The 26,794-nt window shown below is 48.8% G+C and overlaps 1 protein-coding gene and 1 long non-coding RNA gene across 4 annotated transcripts in view; one reads left to right on the plus strand and one right to left on the minus strand.

Annotated features, from left to right (window-relative positions):
* Positions 1-5,579: 5,579 nt before the first annotated feature.
* On the minus strand, positions 5,580-11,752 carry LOC109281752 (uncharacterized). 2 transcript variants are annotated; one of them, XR_002088530.2, is made up of 3 exons: positions 11,677-11,752; positions 6,331-10,773; positions 5,580-5,970 (listed from the first exon to the last, which is right to left on the minus strand). It is a non-coding gene; the product is annotated as an uncharacterized LOC109281752 (long non-coding RNA). The 2 variants fall into 2 exon arrangements; XR_009460607.1 differs by lacking the exon at positions 11,677-11,752 and having other exon boundaries at positions 6,331-10,939.
* PTP4A3 (protein tyrosine phosphatase 4A3) overlaps positions 11,202-26,794 on the plus strand; it is a 115,854-nt gene continuing 100,261 nt past the window's right edge. For both annotated transcript variants that reach the window (XM_014611521.3, XM_014611520.3), the window contains exon 1: positions 11,202-11,305. The gene's annotated coding sequence lies outside the window, so the exon portion shown is untranslated. The remainder of the gene's footprint in view (positions 11,306-26,794) is intronic.

Raw genomic sequence — 26,794 nt, forward strand, 5'->3', positions numbered from 1 at the left:
GTTCTTAATCTTCTTCTTTGCTGTCTAAAGCCACTAATAATGTTAAGGTATCCAGGTGGTAGCTGTATTGGTCTAGAGGCAAAAAGGAGTCAGGACTCATGGTAGAGCGATATCTTTATTAGACCAACATCTAGTTGGTCTAATAAAAGATATCGCTCTACCATGTGTTCTGATTAATAAGGCTAAGGTTTACTTTCCTGAAGCCCATCACAGATCTTAGACATGCAGATCGGGAGCTTTCTTAGCCCTTCATAGGCATGGCAGATTTCCGAATTTTTAACATAAGGACTTTTCTCCCAACTGTTTCACAAGCACTTGAGTTACATGGGGGCTCACGCAAAGCTTTCAATGATGGAGATTTCATCATTTTTCTTGTTATCTGTCCCAGTACTTCACCACCCTCAAAGTGAGAGCGGTCTTTCTAATTTCTAACCTAAATCTCCCTTGTTGCATTTTCAGCCCATGACTTCTCGTCCTGTAGCCATACAGAGCAGTTGACTACCATCCTCTTTATAACAGCCCTTTTTGTATTTGAAGATTATTATTGAATCTCCTCCCTGTCTTCTCTGCTCCAGGATACATAATCCCATCTCTTCTGAGTTTTCCTCGCATGTCACATTTTCTAGACCACTAATCATGTTTGCTGCTGTCCTCTGGACCCTTTCCAACAATGAGTTTTAAATCATCTGATTAAAAAAAAAACCCACTTCCTCCTCAGCTACATAGATTTGACTTGTATAGCCTCAGAAATGGCCACTACTTGGTCATCTAGAGAATCTTCCAGGAACTATATTGTAGACAGCAATTTTTTTAGCATAAAAAGTAGTGGGGAAAAAGCTTAAAATAACATCTCAGCACTTCTTTAGATATTATAAAAGGACTCAAAATAGTATATGCCTTGCCTCTCCCCCTTAAGACTTGAACAAAATAAGGAACTGGAAGGCAGTTCATGTGATCCTCAGAAAGGGTTAATATCTATACAGCGATTCCTTGGACGAGCAGCTAGTAAAAGTGTCCTGTCCCTAGGGTGGGATCAGTGTATGAGAATTTGTTCAGATCATGTCATGTTTGTAACTTGATTTCCTGCCGGAAAGCTTCGGTGGGTGGGGGGAGTTTTTGCTGAACCAGAGAACCAGAACGATTTCCTTCTCCAGCTTGCTCGTGCATATCTGATCGCACCAAGCTCAATTGCTACCGACTGCTATTCTTGCGATTCATCTCAAGCCTCTAGCACTAGAGGATGGGGAGATGGGTCACAATGTGCCGACAGGGCAGATGTCAGGGCATCCAGCATTAGGTCCTGGCTCTGCCACTGCACGGTTTTATGACTTTGGGCATGTCACTTATCCTCTGTGTGCTTCGGTTCTTCTGGGAAATGGCAATAGGAGAGTGACAGCTGCCATGGGGGCTGGCACATCAGGAACTGAGGCAGGGAAACCTGCAGAAGTAAAAGCACGAGCTGCTGCAATTAAAGCCAGCCCCTTGTATCCAGAGCCTATGGGCCTGTAGCACATGCAGACCAGCAGGTTCCCTTTCTCATAGACTTGTTCTGAGGACAATTACATGATATCATCTCAAACGTCCGATGACTAATGAAGGACATATAGGAACCCCACAATGACGGCGCAGAGAGGCCGACCTTGAACTCCTTGCTTCAAAACAAGTTCCTGGGTGCGCTTTAGGCAAGCCCCTGTCACTGTCTGGTGTCTGCTTCTCTAACACTAAGAAGGATTACCTGTTCCCTGACACCGCTTCGAGGGCTTGTTAATGAAGAAGAAAAGCATCCCAAGGGCCAAATTCAGCCCTGAGGCTTGTCAATCCTTGGCATTAGCCTTAATTTACGCTCCCTGAAGGCATTTTGTTCATTTACTAACAGCCTTCAACTACCTGAAGGGGGGTTGCAAAGAGGATGGAGCTGGACCGTTCTCAGCCGTGGCAGATGACAGGACAAGGAGCAATGGGCTCCAGCTGCAGCAAGGGAAGCTTAGCTTGGATAGTAGGAAAAACTTTCTCACTAGGAGGATAGTATAGCTCTGGAGCAGGTTACCCAGAGAGGTGGTGCAATCTCCATCCTTAGAAGGCTTTAAGACCTGGGTTGATAAAGAGACCTTGGCTGGGATGATGTAGGTGGGGCTGGTCCTGCTTGGAGCAGGGGGTTGGACTAGATGTGACCTCCTGAGGTCCCTTCCAGCCTGAATTTTCTATTATTCTAGAGTTTGGCTTAAGCCAGGGCTTTCAAAGTTATTGCCCCCAGGGAGGGGAGGGGGGGTAGGTCCTAGAGGCCTCCATGGATTCGGAGGTGGAGTGAGCGGGAGCAGGGCCTGCTGCCAAATTCCCAGGCATGCAGCCTCGTTCAGCATGCACTAAACCCCACTGCTGCTCACCCTGTCATTGCTGCCAGATCCAGATTTGGATCCAGCCCATAAGGAGCCGTGGTCTGGATCTGAGTTTGACACCCTTGGCTTAACCCATTTTCAAAGGGGATTGAACTAAACCAGGAGCTAATCCGGGATAGTTGATCAGGGGCACCTCCAGGTGTAGACAAGCCCAGCAGAACCTGCAGCTCATCAGGAAACAAGGAGCCGGAGCCAGATCTGCAGGCAGTGTGCACCAGTATAGTTCCTCTGATCCCAGTTGGACCAGAGGAGAATCTGTTGACAGCTTGGTCCCGAGACAAGGGCCCTGGAGGTCTGTCTGCACCCAGTGCTTGAGAAAAATCCCACTCTTGTCACTTTTCACTGGGACTTGTGCGCCTACCCCGGGGGTTTCGGGAAGTCCTACCCAGCATCAGGAATGAAAACATTATTCAGAACTGAAATGGGTTTGAAAGGAAACTGCACGCCCTACCCCCTTCCAGTGTCTGCTGGCTCCTCGGGCACGTGTCAACACCACTCCTTGCATCCATCAGCGGGAGCAGGGCTGAAACCAGTGGCACATTCCTCCAACCCCTTGCACATATGTCCCTCAGTCACACCCTGGGGATCTGTCTGTGCGACACGTGCAAGGATGCCCGTGGACCTGGCAGCAAGCTAGCCCTGCCTTGTTAGCACGCCGCTCCCTGCTGAGGTGCATGCAGGAATGTAAGCATGTTCTCAGGCTGCTCAAGCCTGGGACCATCTCATCTGCAAGACAGAACGTGAGTCAGCTTTCACCCCGCTGGAAGGCAGCTGCAGGGAAACCAGGTCACAGGATGCAACCGGGGTGCAGCTGGGGTGCAATCCGACCTTGACTCACAGGCAAATTTCACCTTCCAGGTGCAGTCCCAGTTCAGCCCCGCTAGCCTTTGCTGGCCTGAACTTGCCATCGGGCAGCAATACTTGATGATAAGCGAAGCACACAACCAGGGTTTTGACAAGCGTGGGAGGCAAAAGGCGTTACCACACAATGAGTAACCTGCCATTTCATTCACACGCTGAATGCAGCGGTGTTAGTCAGAGACTCCCAGTGTGTTTCAGACGCTGATCATTTTTGCCTCATGACTCTTTTTTAAGGCATCTCAGCTTTTGGGTGGTCTGGTGTCTTTTCCAGATCCAAAGGCATCCTCAAGCCACCTTAGGGAAAGCTACTGATGCCTCTTCTAGCAGTTCAAGACATCTAGTAAGGGGTGTCAAGAGGATTTTTTTCCCCCCAATCTGCGCTGGGAAAGACCACTTTAACAAAGCAGATCCTTCCCATCTTTTGTCATTCAGCAGGAACGCCAAGACCTCCACTCTTGCCCTGGTGCTTTAGTCTCCATCTGAGAAGTGCACACCCAAGAACTGCCCGCCTACATTGTTACCTGCCTCTTCACATGCGGCAAGTTACTCAGATTGCATGGGAGGCAATGCTGGGGGAAAAGATGCCATGCTAACTGAGGCTTTAGCAACAGCGAAGCTTATCATCCAGCCTACTAAATTCATTAGGATGAATGAAAATAGTACTTGCATGCGATGCAAAACTGACGCCCTTTGCTGTTCGGTGAGAAGGGCATTAGAGGTGCTAACCATTAACCAGCTCAACAGGGCATTTAGTCATTTTGATCCTGGAGGGTCTTCATTGTTTCAGTTCCCTGGGGGTTCTGGGCCCCCTTTACAGAGTCATTTCAAATTTCCTAATTTGAAATACAAACCCTCAAACCCAAAGTGAAACTCAGCTGAAACCACCGTATATCTGGCAGTTTTCTACCTAAACCTGTGAACTGTAGTGTGCTACTCGCCTCGGTCCCAGGACCGCTCTACACACAATAGTAAGACCTGAAGCCAAGTTCTCTGAAGGTTTACAACTTCAGGGAATTAGACCCAAGTTTGGGATTTCTAATTAAACCCAGGCCCAGCTGCAAAAATCGCACATGGCTGAAGGAAATCCTGTAAGCAGAGATCCAAAACAGACTGGAGCTCAGGAGACGATCTGGTTGCTTCAAGATGGGAAGATACCCTCCATGCTGAGACAGTGAATGCGAAGGGCGCTAGGAAATGATCTCTGCTCTTTCCAGTCCTGGAGAAGCGCTTACTGTTGCACTTGTGAATAAGCAGGGGATACGCATCTCTGATTTTTTGCTAACATCCTTTCTCACCAGCAAAGCAGTGAGGGCTGGCGTCAGTTCTGACACCAAATGGTGTCATCATTTCCATTGCATCAGTCTGGTGGCATCTTAAACTTCAAGGAAGGCTTGGGTTTACCTGAAACGGAAATTACAGCAGGGCTTGGAAGGGCCAAAACTGAAGACAGATTAAAGACCAGAAACCGTGACAAAGCAGGTGAACGGAAATCATTTCAAGGGGATGCAACCTGCTTTGCAAACTTGGTAGGGGAACTAAACAGGCCTGACGAATGCAGGAAGGCGCTGAGCACTGTCGACCCCCGGTTCAGTGAAGCGCTTCGGCTGCTCTCATGAATTCCACTGAGCCCGTGCAGGATACAGGCCTGTAGGATTAGTAATTGCTCAAGGGTTACAATGCATCTAAATTACTTTTCAATGTATTACACTAAAAGGGTGCTGCAGGATGGCAAACTGCACACGAGATTTTCAGTATTTGTGCTGAAAATCCGTCCAAATCCAGGACATTGCAGATAACTTGGCGCCTATTTGATCCTCTTAGAGCTGCGACCTGATTGTGGAAATGTTTCCTAAAACCAAAGGATGGTTTTTCTAAAGCTAGCAACAAGTCTGGCAGGGTGAGGCTGGCTATGGGAACCGGCTGGTCAAGGGACCTGACCAGTGTCAGGTGCTTCCGTGGCTTTTGTCCAGATTGTCGTGAACAGTCCTCATCTTGCCCTGCCCGCTATCACCAGGAGCGTTAATTCCCACTTCCAACAGGGGAAACCAGCTCTGAGATACAACGCAAGGACCAGGACAAGCCTTTGCTGCATCTGCTCTGTGGGTAAACACAGTTTCTTCTGCAGAGCTCAAACCCAGATGTCTCAGGAACACTCCAATATAACCTGTAATATTTTTAAATGGAAATAAAATATAGACTGGCCAAAGAGTCCCAATTCAGGCTGTCCAGTAAAGTGGATGACATTACTGGAATTCTGTGTGTTTTAAAGAAATCTGCGTATATTGTATGATCAAAGAGTCAAAGAAACGAAAAGACAAACACTTTCCAGAGCCAAATTCTGCCTTTATTCATGCCTGGGAAACCCCATGGAAGGACATGGGGTCACACTAGTTTAACAGGGGCAGGACTTGGTCAAAAATATTTAACTGATGGTAGTGGTTGAAAAGAGTGATTTGTTTGCCTTGGCGGTGTTTGTTTGATTTACTGATTTATGAGTCAGGCCTTGCGCATCCGAGGATCTCGAAAGGGATTCAGTCAAGAGAGCGTTTATCCGAGTGAGAGCTGCAGGATCAAGCTGCTGTCGCCTGGGAGTTATTTGCTGGACTGTCGGTGAAATAGCTAGAGTCGATCCATCTCCAACATCATGCTCTTCAACTTCCAGGTTGTTCTCAGTTCGAGGAGGTAGAGGGAAGCTAAATGACACAAAGATGATCTGCAAAGACAAAAATGGAGGTGTAGCTTTTATTACTTTCGTACGATGCATAAAGAAAGCTCGAAATTTTGTTTTTCCCTTTTCCATTGTCTTCTAATGGATGTATATGAGCCATGTCAAATCTGGCTTTCTCGGGTTTTGCTGGAGGGCTAGACAAAAATCTTAGGAGGCTGGAGTGCGATATGCCAGCCCTTAATTCAAGGAGCGGCAATCTGAACCTTTAAAACAGATAAATTTTATCCTGTTTCCCAAACTTTTGAGTTAAATAGGCCTTCATGTATACATGCACCCCAGCCTAAAGACTGCCAGGTGGCTGGAATAAAAATAATTTCCTTTCTCAATTAATCCAGTTTCACTTACAGGGTATGTCTGATATCAGAAACCTAGCAGTGCTCCTGTCTTCTGTACGGTCTTCCGGGGCATTAGTCATTGAAAAAAGAAAAAAAAAACAGTGAAAGAAGATACCTCTCAGCAGTGGTTTATACTTTTTAAAATTAAATGAAGCAAACTGAGCAGAAAATTATTGCTGTTGCTATTCAGGTAGCTTAAAGTAGACAACACAACTGTATTGCTTATCAAAGCTTGGTGCATAATTAAGTAACTCACCTAAAAATAAAAGAAATCTAGATGTAGCTGCTCATTAACGAGCATATGTAGGGTGCCTCCTAAAAGTATTGACTCCAAACATTGTGGAGGGCACTAATTATCTCTCAGACCATTTCCTTAGGTAGCTAAGAACTATATTTTCTTGTTCTGTGTATAAGACAAAAATAACCAGCCACAACATCTATTAAGTGACAACATCCCTAGAGCTAAAGACTAGGTTTGCTTGAAGATCAGTCTTTGCGCTGGACGGCATATTAAAGAGTCAGTAGGGAGTACCTGTAATGACCATGCCTTGCCGCGTCCAGATCTATTTCCAGAGCTGGTAGCGCAGAGCCTACAGCTCACTGGCATCCTTTTCTGGAGCAGGTTCAGATTTGTCCCCAGAAGGCTGTGTGCAATTCTGCAACTCTGGTGTCACTTCCACCTCTTCCCCATCCCATTCTGCCCACTTTTCCAGCACTTTGATTTTCTTGCTTTCTTCTATCCTTCCCTTTGTTGCTTGAATCTCGCATAAGCCTGGTGCAAGCATCCTCCCTTTCATCCTTTGAACTCCCATCTCCCCCAAAGCCAGTGGGTGCTAGCCCACTTGCATAAGAAATAAAGCAAAACCCAACAACCTTGCAGCCTTGAAATGATGCAAAATTGTTCCATTGTCACCCAGGACATTTTATATCTGTGCCGTCTGTCCAAATTGTGCACTTTAGATTGTGCAAGTGACCCCATGCTCCTCTGTATTTTGTGCAGTCCCAAGCACATTGCGTTCTACAGCTGGTTCAGCCATAGATATTTTTATGAGATGAAAACTGATAGCGTGCTTGGTGTTGCAGAAAACAGAGTAAAAGTCTGGATCCCCGCCCCAAAGTAGACAGTATTTGGAGATACAACCAGTGCATCTACATGTGCAATTAATGCGGAGCAATAAACGCCAGCACTTATTGCACCAGAGTTTCTTGCTCCCAGGAGTGCCATTTGCACGTGTGCCTGGGACCACAGCACGTTGATCCGGGTCAGAGCAGCCCTGGCTGGCAGGGGACCCAGGGGGGGCCTGCTTCTGCCTGGCTCAATGTGCTGTGGAGGGGCTGGCTGGGGCACAAGGGTACTCCAGTGTGAGGCTAGCCAGCAAGCAGCCCCAGCACTGGAGCACCCTCATGCCCTAGCCCGTCCCATCAGCGTCTACACATGCGGTGCTGTGCATGAAAAAACCCCATAGTAAAGTAGTGCTTGTATTTACACGTGCTACCCTGCTGCAGAGTTTCTTAGTTTCCTGACGTCTAATAGGGCCACACGTATAGACACTGAGGCATTTACCATGGAGCTAATTAGGCAGCTCCGCAGTATATATCTAGATGCACCCAGCAACAAGTGCTTATAACAGTCTATAAGCTGGGGTTGTTCGGCAATCAAAAGATTGCCTGACAAGCGCAGTGGGAAGTTTATTCTTCTAACCCATCTCAAGCTCTCTCAGTGCCATCAGTCACATACCTGACAGTGTCAAGGCTGCCATTAAAGTCAAGGCATCAGAGTAATAAAGTAAAAGACTTAATGAAGGGTGAAGAGCTGAAAAGCTGCTCCTGAATTAGTTGGCACACTTAAATGGGCTGAAGCAATGCCAGATCCCATCTAGATCAGTATCTTTACTATTGATTAGGACGGGATCTGGCAACTGGCAAGTGCCATGTGTGTGATTTGAATGGTGAGCCTCCTTATGCATGGGCTTCTAACGTGGCTCATCCTGTACCAAAATATTAATGACAGTGCAGCAGAAGACACAGAGAAGTCAGTTTTATTGCAAGGTGGCACAGGCTTGCTGTACAGCCCCGGACAGGTTTCTGTACACCCTATTTTATTGCTGTATAAAATGAGAATGCAACCAGCCTGCCTCGTAGGAGCTTTATTCATTTAATGCTTTCAGAAATATAAACTTTTCTCAGACTTTTAAAAAAAAGAAAGGACAAGGTTTGAATGCTTTTCACCGAAGAGAGAAATCAGTCTTGTGATTAAAGCATCTCTCTGGGACTCCTGACTAGTTTTGCTACAGATTTTCTGTGGCCAAGTCACTTAATCCATCTGTGCCTTAGTTTGTCATCTGTAAAAAAGGAAATCATAATACCACTCTGATGTTTGCAAGGTGCTTGGCTGCCAACATGATGAGTTCCCTAATAAAAACCCCTATAAATCAAAAATAAATTAAGAGATTTCCGCTAGTGCTGAAATTAGGTACTCTATTCCTAGACTTTATTACAGTTATTTATATAGCACTACAGATACACACAGTGATCCGTGGTAATAAAGGAACAAATCAACAACCGAAGACAAGGCCCTTGCTCTGAAGAGTCAAGCATTCACTGCTATTCAGTCACCCAAGTCTCCAGGGTATAGCAGCCCTCAATGTGACTTCATTACATCTAGCATTTATCCAATGTTTTTAATGCAAGCTGCACTATATTAAGTATATTATTTATATCACCTTCCACATTAGCCAGTCATTTTTAAATCAAGCATCATCCTTTGACCTGACAACATCCCCCCAGCACAGGCTGGTCATGTTCTGCAAGAAGAAATCCCAATTTAATTGCTGTTGACTGGTAACCCCTTGCTTTTTAATTATAGAAATAGAATAGGCAGGAGGGAATTTCTCTGGTTTTAGGCTGTCCTTTCCAATCTTAAAACACCTCAATCAAGCAGGCCATCTTCGTTTTATAGTGCTTTCCTAACTGAATCCTAGGTTTTGCAATCTCTCGCTGTGAGCAAGTCATCTTTATCCATCTCTAACTAGCCTTTGTTGGAACCGTTCATCTCTGAACCTTTCATTGCATGAAGAATGAGTTGGCTGCAGCAACTCAGAGCAAAATATAAGATGTTAGCATCAGTCATTATGCTTTTTTAGATACTGCGCACACCCTCAAACTTTATTGTTGTCCAATGGATGCACATTTCTAACTTTATTGTAGTAGTAAGGAAGATCCCCACTGATTTCAGTAGGCTAGGCTCAGCTGTTGAGTTGAGTCAGTTCAGCTTCAGTACTCAGATATTCAGCTATGATTGCACACAGATGGAAAACACAAAGAAAAATAACAGAATCATAGAAAATGAGGGTGTGAAGGGACCTCAGGGGGTCACATCTAGTCCAACTCCTTGCTCAAAGCAGGATCAGCCCCAACTACACCATCCCAGCCAGGGCTTTGTCTTGCTGGGTCTTAAAAGTCTCCAACGATGGAGACTCCACCACCTCTCTAAGTAGCCTGTTCAAGTGCTTCACCATCCTCCTAGTTTCATAGTAGCTAGTGAGAACGTTTTTTCTAATATCCAAAAAAAGTGCATGCTCACTCCAGCTAGTTCCTTTCTCTATGATTTTTCTATACCTTTGTTTAATGCAGATAAGAAATTGGTTTCCTTTTGCATGTCAGGGTCATGTTCAAGTGATGTAGTCCAGGAAATAAGTGGAAGGCAAGGATTTTGGTGGGGGATCTCTTTCATGGGACCAACCACATGGTTGGGATGGACTTAGCCAGCTTTCTTCAGAAGAACTCACTGCATTTGAAAGCTGCTCTAGGTGCTGTTGCACATTGGGCAATGCTTCATGGAGATTTGTGAGCTCTCCTTCTCAATGGATAATGCAAGGCCACTTGAAGGTGTTAACCCATTTTGGCAGCATGCAGAACCCTCTGCCGTGTGAATCTCGTTCCCAATGTGCCGGGCAGCTGAACGCCACCTGGGATTTCACTTTTCCCCACTTCCTTCCCCTCCGCCAAGTCCCATAAGGAGCTCGTTAGGGCACACGGGAGTGTCTGCGCCATGCCCTCGCCCAAGCCTGCACTCGCTTGCACAAGGCACATCAGGAAATGAAGCAGTCGTCTTCTTCTGCTCCTAGTGCTTTGTCACCACGTTCAAATCTGAGTCCAAAAATGGGCGCGTACTATTGCTCAAGCTGTAGCCTTAGGGTGCATGGTTCCCCCATGCAAGGTGCTCTGTCGTCTGAACGTCTCCTCCGCGTTCACCCACGGAGCTGGCGTCGCTGGAGAATCCGCACAGCGGAGCACCCACCTCCGTCTGAGCGACCCGTTCGGAGGTGGCTCAAGCTTCTCCACGCCGGTGAATCTCGAAAGCGGACCTGGGGGAGGCCTCCTCCTCCTCCTCCTCCTCGGTCGCGTGTCTCTGAGGGCTGTGGGGGGGCGGCGTGGTGCAGGGAACCGCTGCCTGGGAAGGGGCAGCCCCAGATCACCAGGGCGGTGTCATGAGCCCTGTGCCCTGCACTGTCTGCTGATGGCAGGGAGTCTCCTTGAGCTCAGGGGAGGGGGGTGGATGCCCACAGACCATGGGGTCCCTGCCACACCACGCCACGCCACCGCAACGTGCAGGGCCCTCCCAGCACCCCCTTCTCTCCCCCCCTGCTTTTACTCCTTCCTCTACCTTACCCCCCTTGCCCATCCCCTTCCCTTCTTCCCACATGGCCCCTGCCCCACCTCTTCCTTGCCCCTCCCCCAACAATGCCCCTCCCCAACTTCTCCCTAGCCCCTCCCCCTTCAAGAAGCCCTCTCCAGCCCCCTGCCGCCCCTCTCCATCGGCTCCTCCTGATTGGCTGCCGGCCCCCCACGTGACCCTTCCCAGCTGGGGGCGGGGGCGGGGCGTGGCACGGCGGGTGCGGGGCTCGCGCGGCTGCTGCTGCTGCTGCCGGGGCGGCGGGAGCGGGACCGGGACCGGGGCCGGGAGCGGGACCGGCAGCGGGCAGGTGAGCGCGGGCCGGGGGTGCTGGTGCAAGGATGGGCAGGGGCAGGGGCAGGGGCGGGGGCGGGCGAGCCGGCTCCACGTGGGCGCTCAGCGCATCCTCCTTTGTCTCCTCCGCCCGCTTCCCTGGGAGGGGTGTGAGCCCCGGGCCGGGCCCGTTTGCAGACGGCCATGTGCTGCCCCTGCCCCTGCCCTCCCCAGCTGCCCCTCTGCCAGCCCAGCCCGCTGCCCACGTGTCTCGTTCAGGGCGCTGCTCCATCTGCGAGTTTCTCAGCGCCCCTGCCATTTCTTCTTGCCGTGGGTCGTGACCCTGGGGGGGGAGATGCCCTCCGGGGGTCCCTGCCCCCCCGTATGTCCTAGGGTGGAGGGTCCGACCTCTGCCGTAAGAGACTGCACGTATGCATAGCACTGAAGAGCCACCCCAGGAAAAGGAAGCTGGTCCCTTGTAGCAGCAGACTGACTCATTCAGAAGTCCCTGGCATGCTGCTTGCTACAAAGTAACTGCAGGCCCTGCTACATGTTGCTCTGGTTGCTGGCAGTTCAGCCCTGGCTTTTATTGCTGGGGCCCCCGTTTTGCAAACGCTTCACAGGAGTGGATGGTGGGTGTTCCCCGCGGTAGCAATTTGTGGCTGGATCCACCTCTGCTTCGCCTGCTTGCCCTGGCTGTTATTGCTCGCCTACAGGCGCCATGTGTTTTCGGAGGCAGGTGGTTAACGGGTGCTTTTGCGAGGGGCTCGCGGCGGGGGATGACGTGGCTTGACGCGGAGGTTTGCAGCTTGGTGGTGAGGACCAGGTATTTTCGGTTCTGGAGCACAGCTTGACACGAGCGGTGACCCAGCTTGGAGTCGTTCAAGGGAGAGACGTGAAAGATCCTGTTGTTTCGCGATCTCAGGATTTTCGGATGCCTCTGACGCTGCTCGTTCGCGGCCTGAGCCCTGGGGAATGAGTTCAGTCGGACACAACTTTTGAGAGAGAGTCGCTTTCCCCCCCCCCCCCCCCCCGTTGCTACTGAGTGTGTGGGTGAAAAGCCACTTTTCGTGACTCCCGTTGGTCAGGAACTTGAACAGCTGATCTTAGCATTGCCTTTGAGGAGTTGGCCCTTTGGGGTTGGTGGGCGTGACGAGGGAAAAGTCAGCATTATCTCCCCTTGATTGAGGAAGACCCTTGTGGAGGTGGGCAGATCGCAGACGGATCTACCCTAAGGACTGCTAAATTTTGCTCCTTATCGGTGTGAGAGCTGCCGCTAGTCACGCGCTTGCCTACGTCTTCGTGAAACACTTACAGCTGTCTGAAAGAGGCACGAAAGGGAATGATCTGTGCATCATGTTGTTTTAAACTGATGCAACCCACCTGCTAGGAACACACCCCAGTTCCCTCCTGGCTTATGTTGATTAAGATGAATTTTGAGTAGGAATCTGCTGGTGAGTCTTTGCTGAAGTCACGCTGCATCTATATATATATATATATATATATGCTGGAGTTAAACTCCAGTGCCCACACACCTGTGGGGGAGAGGCTGGATATTGGTTTAATGTAACCGGCTTTAAACCCACGTAGATAAAAGCTTGAGTTCTGCCTTCTCTTGCCTTTGCATATGTGCTGCCACTGCTCTGCTAACCCAGCCTGGGACGAAATGCCTCCTGTCAAGCAACCTCCGCAGCTTCCTGAGCTGTCATCTTCGAAACCTGGCTGGGAGCCTTCATCAGGGCAGTTGCTTTCTTTTTTGGCTTCGTCATCACTCCCTCCAGGGTACACGTTATTAGAGTGCCCAGTAGCCCGATGTGCCAAGTGCGCGGCAGACTTGGAAGTACGAGGTGGTCCTTGGCCCAGAGACCTTGTGGTCTGACCGCTCGAGGCAAGAGCCCGCAGATGTCTGCGTGCAGGTGGGCAAGAGAAGGAAACAAATGGCTTTCATGGTGGGTGGTGCAAAGTTGTCTGTACAGGCACTTCAACTACTGTGACACCAGCTTTTCCTGGACAGGGGGAGACCCTAGTGCCTTCGGGGCTAATGCCTACCTCCTCCTGAGGCTCTGGTGTCACATCTGCCTGCACCTTTTCTTTCATCCCCATCTGTGGCCCCACCAAGTCCCGTCACCTCCTGGCCAAACTGGGTGATATGATCCCGGCACCCGTTCCTGCCTGGGGTTAGGGGTCGGACCTGATGATCTGTTTAGGTCTCTTTGGACGCTAAGTACTATGATACCAGACCAGGAAGGAGGTTTTGCCCATTAGGAACCTGGGTGACTGGGTCCATTTTACTATCACTCTTCCATGCATGTCTCCAGGCAGACTTTCACTGGGTGGTGTCCTGGGATATGTACAGGCTCCTGGGATATGTTCAAGGAGCAATGAGTATTGCTGAACGTGTCCTGGTCAGCATCCCCTCTTCTTGCAACCCTTTATTATTAACCTTTAACCTTCACTCCCGTCTTGGTTTTCTCTCTTGTTGTCCTGAGGGTTGAGTTACTATGCACTTAGCGGCCTCCCTTTGATTAAGGGAGACTTACAGTTTCGGCGTAGGCTCACTGAACCAGGCCTGAATGCCGCACTGTCTGCACGCAGCGTTCGGGTCTTGCAGCTCAGCAGTCCTGCAGCAGGAGATGCTCCGGGAAAGAAAGAGCTACTCATTTTCCAATAGACATGCAAATAAAATGATCACCTAATCAGTCACATCAGGGGCAGTTCACACACCTTGCCGGTCACTGGCACTGCCTGGAATAGAAGAAAGGAAAATGGGAACAAAGGGATGGGTGTTGACTTCTGCAGCAGATCTCCTTACACCTGAGATAAAGAGGCTTCTGAGAACCATCTCAAGGCAGTGGCCTTGTGACTAATCTTGCCCTCCTCCAGAGGACCCTTGAGACTATTTTTGACTGAGCACAGTAAACTTGAACTTTCATTGCTTTTTGGAAAGAATTGAAGTCTCACTTTCACAAAGCGTAAAAATGCTACTGTTCCATTGCTGACAATTCAAGAATAGTTCCCCAGAGAGAAGCGCTGGGGTTTTTTTTTTAAAGCTATTAAGATAAACAAGTGGCTGGGGGAAGGGCAATTCTTGATCCTTGCTACTAGAAGTAATCCCTGGGTCAGCAGCAGCAGCAATGAGGACCTCGTGGCAAGAGAGTTAAATAGCACTTTGATTTGGGTGCTGTGGTTGAAATCTGGATTTCAGCAAGCTTCTTGCTTAACTTTGTCCTACCTAAGCAGTGTATTTGCTTTAAAAGTGGCAGCTTTAAGTCTGATGTCTGCAAGTGGGAAGCATCAGTGTCAGTCTGATGTCTGCAAGTCAGACCCGACGATCTACCAGGTCCTTTCCGACTCTAAATCTATTAAATCACTTCAATACCTGTTCTCATGTTTTGCATGTGCAGTTTTTTTATCTTCTATCGGGTATAGCTATGAAAATGTAGTGGATGGTGCAGCCTTTATGTTACCTTTGGGCGCTACACTCTTGCTAGCCAGGACAATGCATTACATCAGTGGATCTCAACTCGGTAGACTTGGGGCACCCCTCAGAAAATGCCAGCTCTTAATTTTCATCCGTTTTTTGACTACAGAAAAATAATAAAGCAATTCTTCCGTTGCAAAGAACGGGGAAAACTCACAAGAGTTCAGTGTGTTTGACGCTATGAGTTCCTGTTCGGAGTGTCTGGGTTTATATTGTGAACCACATTTGCACACCTAACAGCACTCATACTTTGCAAGGCTTAAAAGGAGCTCGTGGTGCCCTGGTTGAGAAACACGTCACTACATACCCATCAGCTCGTCTGTTAACATGGTTGAGGCAGGCTGGTATCTGTAGCCAGTGATGCAAAAAGGAACAATGTCGCCAGCTTCATATTTAATCAATCTTTGTTTCCGTAGTCTAATGACCAGGTACTCATTAGCAGCCTGGTAGACTGAGGCAGGCCCCTTGGCAGCAGCATAGAGTACAGCTGGACGTCATGTATCTAGGGATGTAGCAAGACGCCTTAACCGTTCTGTCACTGAACCTTTAAGTAATTACACAACACACATTGATTTCTTTTTAAATGGGTCTTAATATCTTTCTGACTACGTTGCAACTTTTCACTTGGGATTTGTATTAAGCTGCATTTGGGTGGAAGCTGGAATTCAATTAATGCTCTTGTACATTTTTAATTTTAGCTCTGTCTGTCTATCTTTAAAATAAGTAAGCTAATATATATTTAAAATGCACCTTCCATGCAATTTAAAAGGTAGTGGTAAGTTTATCAAAATACTTTGTACTTCACACACTTTTATTAAACACAGGAAACAATAACTGTATGCATTGAACTGGTTACTATGGGAAGCAGGATGAGCTTGGTGAGAGCTTTTTTGGGCCAACTTCATGGTATGGAGAGATGTTCAACAAGCTGTGGGGCGTTAAATGTCCTTCCTCGGGGCTGGAAAAGCAAATACAGCTTAATCCAAATAGCAGGTAGCACAATGACATTGTTTAACCTCGTGCTGTAAATGGTTATGAGTCAGGCTTATTTTTTAACAGAGGTATTCTGGTGCTTAATAAGTTAAATAATTTTGAAAATCCCACTAAGTTCTGCCTAATCTTTGCCTGTCACATAAATACCTCTGAAAACTCACCCTTGGGAGGTTCTTCAGTTGTTCCTCAAAGTTATTAGTTCTCACTGCCCCTCAATGAGAGACTATGTATGGTTTCATTTGTTTTTTGGTGTTTTGTCCCTAGATTTCTTGCTTCTTCAGCTCCCCCTCACTCTTTTAGTGTCTAACCAAGTTGTATAAATGAAGAAAACTTTCTCTCTGTACATGTGGAAAGACACCAATGCTAGGATTTACTCTGTTGGTAAGACAGAAAGTGCCAGGCACCTCATGTAGTACATAGCATTATGTCACATTATAATGATGATAATTAATTATTATAATTAATGCTTTCTCCTGGATTAAAAAAAATCAGTACTTGTAGCTTCTTAAAATGGGAGGGCTGGTTAGTGCACTTAATAGCTTATACATTCAGGCCTTAGCAAAACTTGTCACGATATTTTTCAAATTTAACTTTGAATATCTTGATTGAAGTTGGATGCCTGTCTCGCTGTCTGTCTCGCACACAATTTATCTATCCTTCTCTATCTCAACCAGAGTGATTAAAGATTTCAAATCTTTTATCTGCCCTGATTCTAGCACATCCTGAGATGTTGCCTACAGTGAGAAAAGGATATGTTCTCTATTAGAGTTAAAACTATCAACTTTCTACTTTCAGCCTTGTTAAACTAGTGCATAAAGTTGGTGTAGAAGGATTTAGCCTGACCTGCTAACTTGTATGACAACGACGACCTGTCTCCTTTTTTGCCTCTTAAGAGTTAAGAATTGTCCTAACTATGCAAAAGCACTCTTTTAAAAGCTAGCTCTAGCCCAGGCTCTTACCTGGGCTACAATAGTCTTCAAGTTCTTACATCAATTTGAGCGGTGCTTCCTCTGGCTGCACAGCATGTGGTTTAGCAGGTGCAAGGTTCAAAGTGGAAATGGAGTTTCCTCTGTTGCTGCAAACAAACACTCTGCATAACAGCCTTTTCCTACACAAAATAAGGGCTGTTTTTATTAGCGTCAGCATCTTTGGCCTGTCTTGCCTTAGACTCTTCTCATCTGTCCTGAAGCACTTTGATCTCTGAAAGCAAAGTTTCACTTGCGTGGCCCATTTTGTCTCTCTTGCAGCATGGCATAGATGGCCTGGCCCATGGCAGTTCTGATGCACCAAGGGGTATTGTGAACTATTAAAGGTAGAAGAGTGGGGTCAATAATGCAATCGATGGAGATTGCCCTTCATCTAAAACTCCTCTTATCACGGCCAGAAAGATAATAGAGCTAAATGCCTCTTGTATTTTGGCTTGACTGTTAGTGGGATTCCTTCTTTACTGGCTCTAGACGTCCCCAACTGTCCTCTCTCAACTCAGCAGCACAGTAGCCCTCTTTCAACCTGGCTTCATCAGCTCTTTGTCTTGAAGTAATTTACTGCTAACTCAAGATAAGCACTAGGTTTGGCACCCCAAGGTTTGATGCTAGGCTTGATAAGGGCCCACAATTAGCTTGTGCAAACATGGTTGCAAGCGCCTAGTTTTAACAAATAACATAGTAAAAACAAACCCTGCAACAGGGATGTTGGAAACTAGTTCTGAGTGGCATGATTTTATAGGTGATAACTTACTTTGTCAGATGCTTTGCTGAATATGAGCTAGCAGTATGTATGCCCTTGTTACAATAAAAGCTAACAGCATATTGGGCTGCATTAGTAGGAGCAGGTCAAGGGAAGTGATTCTTCCCCCCTGTTTGGCACTGGGGAGGCCACATCTGGAGTCCTGCGTCCAGTTGTGCGTCCTCCATTACAGAAAGGATGTGGACACATTGGAGAGAGTCCAGTGGAGGGCAATGAAAATGGTTAGGGGACTTGGTGGGTATCTTAAGGGAGGCTGAAGGAACTGGGCTTATTTAATGTAGAGAAGAAAAGACTGAGGTGGGATTTAATAGCATCCTTCAACTACCTGCAGGAGGGTTGCGAAGAGGATGGAGCTGGACTGGTCTCAGTGGGGGCAGATGACAGAATAAGCAGCAATGGGCTCAATGGAAGTTGAGGTTAGGTATTAGAAAAAAATCTTTCTCACTAGGAGGGTAGTAAAGCACTGGAACAAACTACCCAGAAAGGTGCTGCAATCTCCATCCTTAGAGGTTGTTAAGCCCAGGGTAGACAAAGCCTTGGCTGGGATGATGAAGATGGGGCTGGTCCTGCTTTGAGTAGGGGGTTGGTTGGACTAGATGTGACCTCCCTTCCAGCCCTTGTTTTCTATGATTCTCTGACTTACGTCTAACACGGCTAACTACCTCTCCTTAAGAGGAGTATCAGGCTTTCAGACCAGTGTGCTTGGGGGTGGCAGGAGGGTTGTATTTTTGATACTGCATGCCGTATTTTCTCACGTGCAACATGCTTTGCAGTAAGAACTGCACCTTGGTTTTTGAAAGACAACATGCAAAAAGATCTTTCCTTGCAGGATCTGAGTAGCGGCAGCTAGGGAGCCATGCCTGCTCAGCATCCTGCGCCCTGTGGTTGGCATGCAGTTACTTTTGCTTTTGCCCTGCAGGCACTTAAGTGACAAAAACTGCTGTCCTCACTTCTAACTCTTGTGCTCCAGTGTCCAGCAGCTGTTTTCTGAAGATGTGTATTGTATGTGAGAACATATGGTAATTTGGGACGTGAAGTAAGCTGGGGGCTAGCTCCTGGAAAGCATCACTTGGGAAGAGTTGAGAGGCGGTTAGTCTCGAAGGTGCTACCCTGCCCTGCCGTCTGCCCAACCTCAGACTGACTGGTAGATAATAGCATCCACCCTTGGTAGAATAGCCTACTTGGCAGAGCACTCTCCCGGGAGGTGGGAGACCTAGATGGAAACGAGGTGCAGCGTGCCTCTGGTGTTGTGGTTGGGGTTACTCACCTGGAAGTATGGGCAGGTTTGCACCTCTGCTTCTAGGAGCATTTCTGTATTTCACCCCATGACTGTTTTAACGTTAGCCTGGCTGCTGTGGATGCTGAGTTGGGTACTCATCAGGTGCCTGGGTTTTGGGTGCTTTTTTAGGCTGCTTGCTATCCCTTCTGGTAGTCCTGATCCGTTCCATAGCTACAGAATGAGCCTTCTCGCAGCCAAGAGCAGCAGATCTCTCTTAGGAGTGTTATTCAGTGATTTTATGCATTTGTTTGGTTGTTTTTTTGCAGCTCATCTGTTTGTAGAAATGACTCCATCTTTAAAAGATTTTCCTTTTATTTTTTTTTTAAACACATGCCTGCATTGAGACTCTGATTCCCTGATGGAGTTGGGTTCATTGGCAGCTGTGTCAGACAGGTGAGCACACATTTTGCAAAGGATCCTGGCTGCGGGGAGAAGGGGCGAGAGTCCGTTCCCACGTGGGGAGTGGGAAACTTCCAGCCGAATTTGTAAGCGCGCTCTGGGGATTTGAAGAGCTCGTTATAAAAATCCACATGGTTCCAGCTCTTCTGGCGGCTGTCCCACACCCTTCCCAAGTTGAAGTTTCAAGCCGTGCAGAGCTCTTTGCATCTGCCAGCAGGTGGCTCCAGTAGCTCTGTTTTTGCTCAAGGTTTTGCCCAAGCCGCACCAGAGTGGAAAGTGGCCAGTTCATCCCACCCCGGCCTCTGAGCATCCTGTGATCTGGGCACCTGTGATGGACCAGTCCATTTCGTGTTGCTGCATGCTGATATTTTGGAGCTGGCACAGAGTTTTTCACAAAGGATTACTATTCAGAAACAGGCTGTGGGCTGGGAGAAGCACTTTTTTATTCTACCCAAGGCTATTATCCAGTGGGCTTCAGAATTGGAGCAGGTGACAGCGGTTTTGACTCCTTTTCAAGATCTAGAGAAGGATGGGAGGAAAGATTGAGCTCTTTGCATGTCACCTAGCAAGTGGCTGGTAGGACAGGTGCAGCATCAAAGCATCCTAAATAGGAGAAAATGGGGGCTGGATTAGATGACCTCCTGTGCTTGGTTTGTCGTGTATTTGTGGAGGCAGAGGTAAGTATAAAAACAGTGACTTTCCAGCTGGGTATGGCTCATGGGTTTTTTCTGCAGGCTGCCAAGTGTCTGCTTCCAATAGTAGAGAGATGACACTGTGCCCTGTAGCACACAGATGCTCAGTCAAGTGCAGAGACTGCTGATCAAAGGACGTGGTGATCAAGCCCTTAACACAGCCCCAGGCAGGTGCTTGCAGCTTGCGCACACACCTGAAGGGCCCATGTCGCTTTGTACGCTCACAGCATTTGCAGTGCTAATAAGCACTCACCTGACCTTGGGGGAGGAGAGAGATCCAGGGGCTATGTTAGGGAACAGTGTGTTTTGGGGAAACGGATAAGAGGAGGTAGTGTGGTAGGGTTAGATGGGCGGTGATATGTGGGATACGTCTGTATGGCGGTTCAGTGGAGCACCTAGCAAACCCCCCAGATGATCCAGTAGGCACTGCTGATCTGGGGCTGGGGAGCAGGGTGCAGAACCAGCATTGCCCAGCCTGAAATGTTCTTGCACCTCGGGATCAGAGGGGGGGATCTCGCAGGTTGGGGGTGTGAAAGCAGTCTAGGGACCCAGGCACATGTGGGGAGTTCTAGTTTGCAAAGTTTGAGCATGCTTAAGAGGAAAGTGACTATAGCTAAGGGATTTCTTTGCTAAGCCTGTGTCCCTTGCTCTCCTGCCTGCTGTCCCCTAAGGAATTAGAGTAGAAACCTGCAGGCTCGGGTCACTGGTATAGACTGCAAAATACCACGCTTCAAAGATCATGTGTTGGACCGCAAGTCTGATCCAAGGCATGTGGCTTCTGCATCCAAAGCTGGAGACTGTGACTGGACTCTTCTCCAGCCCCAGTCAGGTTGGGAATATGAGCAATCCCAATGTTACGTGCTCTTTGTAGGAGAACCCACTTGCTGAGCACAAGGCAAGAAAAGAGGTGACCTCCAACAAGCAAGAAGACTGGAGTGGAGTCAGGAGGGGCCTTCCAAGGGAGAGCTTACACAACATGCTTAAAAATAACCGAATAAAAAGCCTATTGTAGGTCAGACGGCCCAAAAATAAGTCTTTCTCCCTTGTTCTGACACATTGCGGCTGTTGGCTTTGGGGTGGGGGTAGCGCAGGAGGCCTTCCCACTGATTCATAGGCTGGAGTCTCATGCTAGTAGTCCTGGGTGAATATTTTCAGGCCCTCAATATCGGGTTGCAAAGCATGGCACCAGCTAACTGATTGTTCAGTCAGGCGGACGGTCTAGGCATTTGTGAAGTGGCTGATTGTGGAGGTGGGAATGGCAGGTATCCGGGGAGCGTGCATCTTCTCTTCACCGCGGGGCCAACTGAACTGCTGTTCCCTGCTCAACATGCAGCCTTGGCTTAAGTACGAAGATGCTTGCTGTGTTACCTTCGGGGACTTTGGACCTTGTGGACCAGCCACATGCTGCTAATGCAGTCCCTCTTTGTAGCTCAAGTGCTTAGTCCCTAATGAGGCCAGAGTCTTACTGGAGCATGAAGTGGGTCCTTTCGCCCACTCTTCTCCTTTTCATGTCTTTGCTCTGGCAGGGGCAGTATGGTAGAGGTTGTCACCTTAAGGCCAGGGGATTGCGGGGATACAACAGATGGCAAATGCTATGTCCTCTGTTTCTTTGCACGTCTCTGGGCATTGAGCAATGCAGTCAGTCCCACTTGTGGCCGGGGTTGGTTTGTCTCCGGTTCCAGCGCCGTCGCTGAAGGCAAACAGGAATTGGGAATAGGCATGAAGTTTGGTCTTTAACTAGCGACCAGACACTCGCCATTATTTTTGCAAAAGTCCTAAGACTTGGAGCATCTATGGTTGCTTAACTGGTGCAGCTGAAAAATGAAGCGACGTGTTTTAAAATAAACTGGGGAGACATGGGGTATAGCAATGCTACCCTGGCTGGGGGGAGTGTGTTAGAGCAGTGTCTTGCCAACCACAGCCAGATTATAGGAAGGGACGCAGGAAGCTAGAGTTCACGGGGAAAAGGGCTTGGAGCAGGCTTATGATTCAACTTTGAACCGGGTCCTGGAAGGACTTGGGCTCGCATGTCTTTAGTTTCTTCCAGCTTGGATGCCCAGTGTGAGACACACCTGTGGAGGACTGTGTGTGCGAGTGACTGGAGGGTGAACAGGTGCTCTAACCAGGAAAGGTCAAATGCACAGGCATAAATAGGGCCTTGCGCCAGCCACGAGGAGGGTGTAGCTTGATGGTTACAACAGACGGAGTCTGGTCTGGTGGCTTTTCCCAGAGCACCGAGTTGCTCTTTGATGTTGGGCCAATTGCACGATCCGTTCTGCACCTTGCAAAGGCACCGCCAGGTGCGATAAATGACTGTGATGAGCCCTGTAATCCGGCAGAAGGTGGTGGTAGTGCTGGTGGTGGTCTCCCGAGCATAACAGCAATTAGGGTTTGCAGTTGGAATTGACTGTGCTCCCGTCACAAGCGTCTGGCGTGTGTGTGGGCTTAAAAAAAAAGAAAGAAAGAAAAGAAAACAAAGGCAGTTGGAGGAGAGATCGTGATGCAGGGAATTGCTGTGTGTGCAGTTCACGTAAGTGCTGATTCTGATCTGCGTGGGATCTGCAGACAGGCACCTCACGTGTCTGTCTGAATTGCAGATGAGATTGCTGGACCACTTTGCCAAGAGCCTCTTGCAGCTCCTCGGCTGCAGTCTCGCTGACCCCACCGCCCCCCTCCCCGAATCCAAGTCCAAGCAGGAGAGGTATGCATGCAAAAGGGGGTGTCCACAGCTGTGCAGTGTCTGTATCCAAATGTTTTCTTGGAAGGCAAGTTTTTATCTTACAATAGAAATATTTTTACTGGGAGTCTCTCTCGACTGTTTGGATAACAGGTTTAGTTTCCCATGACATTGGGGATCTAGAAAGGCGGTGGGTAGGGGTGGACATGGAGAGGGGGGGAGGGGGAATAGCCTTTTTTACATGTGAATCTCTGTGCTGCAGTATTGTCTGATCTGTGATAAATCTGCAGGGCCTTAGCTCTTCAATATTTCATTCTAATTTCCTCTGCACATCACGGCAGTTTACGAGATGTTGAACTTCGGAGCAGGAAGCGACACTGCGTGCACTATAGCGTTGCACGTATTGGGGTGGGGGCTCAGGGAGAGCAGGTTCCTGGGCAGGGAGCTGCGAATTAAGGACGAGGGTACGAGTGCAGCCTTTCCAGTTGAACCCGCCCGCATGTTTTTGAGTTTTCACTGCTGAGAAACCTGACACAATCAGGGTTTTTTCCTCTTGTCTTCCCACTACGCTACAATAGGCATAAGGGCTCTCCCACGTCGGGGAGTGAGCTGGTTACTGGGGTCGGGAAGGGGCTTCGTCTCCAGTCCGTGCATTGAGATGCGTTACGGTCATGCTCTCTGGAACATCAATTATTGACTGCTCCTGGAGGCAGGGGATTTAGCTGGATGGGCAGTGGCTTATTCTTGTGTGGCAGGTCCCAGGGTTATATCTTCTTCATGCTTCCTGTGTGCTGGACATATCTCTTCAATCTGGGATCGATTGAAATATCTGGCATCTATTGCCTACCGTTTCTCCTCGTGGTTCAGCCAAGTCTCCAGTGCCGTGGGCCACTTCTCAGTGTGGAGAGGGGGTGTCTCTGATTTGCGAACCCTGTGTAATAACTTCCTAGTAAGTTGAACCAGCTAACCTCTTCCCATCTCAGTCCTCAAAGCAACTGAGGTAGGATAAGATTCAGTTCTCCCATTGATTCGCAGGGGCGTTACACATGGACACCCCTCCACAAAGCTATTGGGGACCTGGACCTTATAGTGGGGATTGGTTTAAGTCTGATATTACAGGCCTAGACTGGCCTCTCAGGGAAGTGGCATCTGATGGATCTGAGCTGGCTTTGTAGCTCGCCTGGTTGGCCTGAATCGGGGAGACATCCGTGCGCTTGGAGCATGCAGAAACAGCACGTCTACGCTGGCTCCGTGTTACCCACTCAAAAGTTTTAGACCGTGTCGTTCTTTGTAAGAAGGGGGTCGGTCGCAAATAATTCAGAGGAGCAGAGAGGCTGCAATCAACCCCACCCTGGAGGAAATAAAGGATGTATGAGGCTGGATTGGGTGGAGAACCCCTTTCAGAAAAGGGAACTGCAAAGCCTTGCAGAGACTTCCTCTGCCGGTGCTTAGAAAGATCCCACTGATGAATATGTAGAAGCAACGTGGTGTGCCAGATACCACTCAGTCACAGCGCTGGGAAAGGGGGTTTCTAGCCCTGCCCCATCACCATGGGGCTGTGTCCGCTGCTGCCTCTGCAATACAGCCAGGCTGAAAGGAAGACTGGTGATATTAGAGTTCCCTTTTTTTTTGCATGCATGCATGGTGGGTGGGGGCTGGCTTTCCTCTGTCAGAAATAAGCTGAGAGACTTTCCATGGAAATGGATGGTCTGGTTGCAAGGAAGGAGCCTGCTGCTCCCCAAGAAAGGTATCCGGTAGATGCTTTCAGGTGCTTTCCTGGGCAGAGCTTGTGCCGTAGCACAGAAAAGGCCTCGTGCTCTTAGCTGTGTGCAGAGGTGTTCTGGGGAAGTACCGTAACCCTCTTCCACTTCTCTGTCTGAGGTGTCCTGTATTTTCAGTAAGCTGCACATTTGTCCCCAAAAGATAGGTGCCCCTGGCAGGGCTGGAGTGGGTGAGTGGGGTTTTGCCCAGGGGCAGGAACATAGCAGCATTCTCCAGCAATGGGACAGGCGTGTGTGTGTGGGGAGGGGGGGATTAAACCCACCAGGGACCAAATCCCACCCAAATCTCTCATTGGCCCAAGTTGATTTGCTTCTGATAGAGTAAAAGAGCTGAACTGACCCTCAGTCTGCTCAGCCTCTTCTGAGATCCACCCTTTACTGACACTCCTACAGGTGAGGCTATGGACCTGGTCACCGTCTGCACTGGAGTTGCATCCTGGGTGCTCAGGATGGCAGCGGCCAGGAGCCCCTTGCACTGCTGGCCGTGCGGAGGCATGCGCCCAGCTTCTGTCCTGAAGCCTTGGCGCATGGTGCATCTTCAGCTGCCAAAGGAGCCTGCCTTTGCTTGCGGCAGCGGTGGGGAGAGACACCGGAGCAGGTCTGGGTGCTGCTTTAAGGTGTATAGCGGACATTATCGTTTCATAGTTGTTAGGGGCTGGAAGGGACCTTACAGATTATCGGGTCCAGCCCCCCTGCTCGTGGGCAGGAAAGGCTGCTGGGATCAGATGACCCCGGCAAGGTGGGCATCAAGATGTTTTTTGAAGATCGCCAGGGTGGGTGCCTGTACCACCTCTGGGAGAGCCTGGTCCGAACCCTTGGCACTCGACGTGTAAAGAAGTTTTTCCTTATGTCCAGTCTGAAGCAATCTTCAATCAGATTGTGTCCATTGTTCCTCGTCCTCTCTTGGGGGGCCTTGGTGAACAGATGCTCCCCAGACCCTGATGTACGCCCTGGATATACTTGTAGGCTGCCACCAAGTCCCCTCTCAGTCTTTTTCTTCTCCAGGCTGAACAGTCCCAAGTCTTTCAGCCTCTCCTCGTATGACCTGCTCTCTAGCCCTAAGCATGCATGTGGCCCTCCTTTGGACTCGCTCCGGCTTCTCCACGTCCTTGCTGAAGTGCAGCACCCAGAACTGGATGCGGTACTCCAGCTGCGGCCTCACCAAGGCCAAGCAGAGCGGGAGGATGACATCCTTCGCCTTGCTCGAGATGCCTTGGTGGATGCATACCACTGTTTGATTCGCTTTACCAGCTACGGCATCGCATCGGTGGCTCATGTTCATTTTGTTGTCAATCATGGCACCCAGGTCTCATACAGATGTGGCGCTAGGAAGCATAGCACTGCCGAGCCTGCAAGTGTGTTGCAGATTATTTCTCCCCTGGTGGAGCGCTGTGCATTTCTCTGTATTAAATGACATCAGGTTGAGGTCTGCCCACCTTGCAAGACTGTATTGAGGTTGGCCTGTATGGCCAGCCCGTCTTTAAGCATGACCACGCTCCCCTGCAGTTTGGGTCAGCAGACTTGGCCAGTCTGCTTTTAATCCTGGACGAGATGAGCATCCTTGTCTCTTCTTGAAAGTGGGTAGAAATGTCTCGTTCTCCTAATGAAACGCAGACCCTCCTGTGTATCTGAACAACTGCAGAAGACCCCTCCTTTCCACCAAGCATGGCTGGATGGCCCCTGGGGAGAGGGAACTGGAGCCAGTAAGGCTGTGCTGTCCTGTATTCTCCAAATGCTGCCTTGATGTAAATGTATTGGCATAGTGTTGGAGAAAGAGGCAGCCCAGACTCTGCTACTTGTCGACAGGAATAGCTGCTCCATCAGGTAGCACCAAGCTAGTGCAAAATCCAGATACCATGTTAAGAATTAAGGAGCACACTACCTTTGTCACACATCTCAGGAGGACATCAGCTACACGTGATAAAAGCCCTTTTACTGAAATGTTCCTATCAAGATACCATTGGTCCAAAGGAAGTTGCTATGGGCTGTCTGGCTTCAGCATCGCTACCCCACTGAGTCTCATTGCATCCCTTTGGGCTGGCGTTTCAGGCTTCGGGGTCCAGGTGGATGAAGATTAATGCTGAATTGGTTACAATTCGTGCTGGGATGTTGATTCCCCTATAGCTACACAACTGCTGTTCATTGCTGCAGCCTTTCATAGAGCTGCAAGTACTTGGGTGGGTCAGCGACGGCCTGGTTTATCTGGGGAAGCAAACGCTGTTACTAGTGGACTACGCTCCACTGATGGTCTATTTTCAGGGTATAGTGAAGCAATCTGATTTTTGGGGGGGAGGGAAGAAGCATGGGGAGGAAGAGAAAACTAGAAAAGGAACGAGAAGTGTGGCTTGCAGAGCAAGTGTGGAGGTGGCCCCGGGTGTTCATTCCCTGCCGATCCCAAGAAAGTGGGACAACAAAGCATGGAAACTACCCCAGCAGCCCTGTTCTAGCCCAGAAATTGGTGGATATTGAATCCTTTTT

The sequence above is a fragment of the Alligator mississippiensis genome, chromosome 3, assembly GCF_030867095.1.
Source record: "Alligator mississippiensis isolate rAllMis1 chromosome 3, rAllMis1, whole genome shotgun sequence".
Taxonomy (NCBI): Eukaryota; Metazoa; Chordata; order Crocodylia; family Alligatoridae; genus Alligator; species Alligator mississippiensis.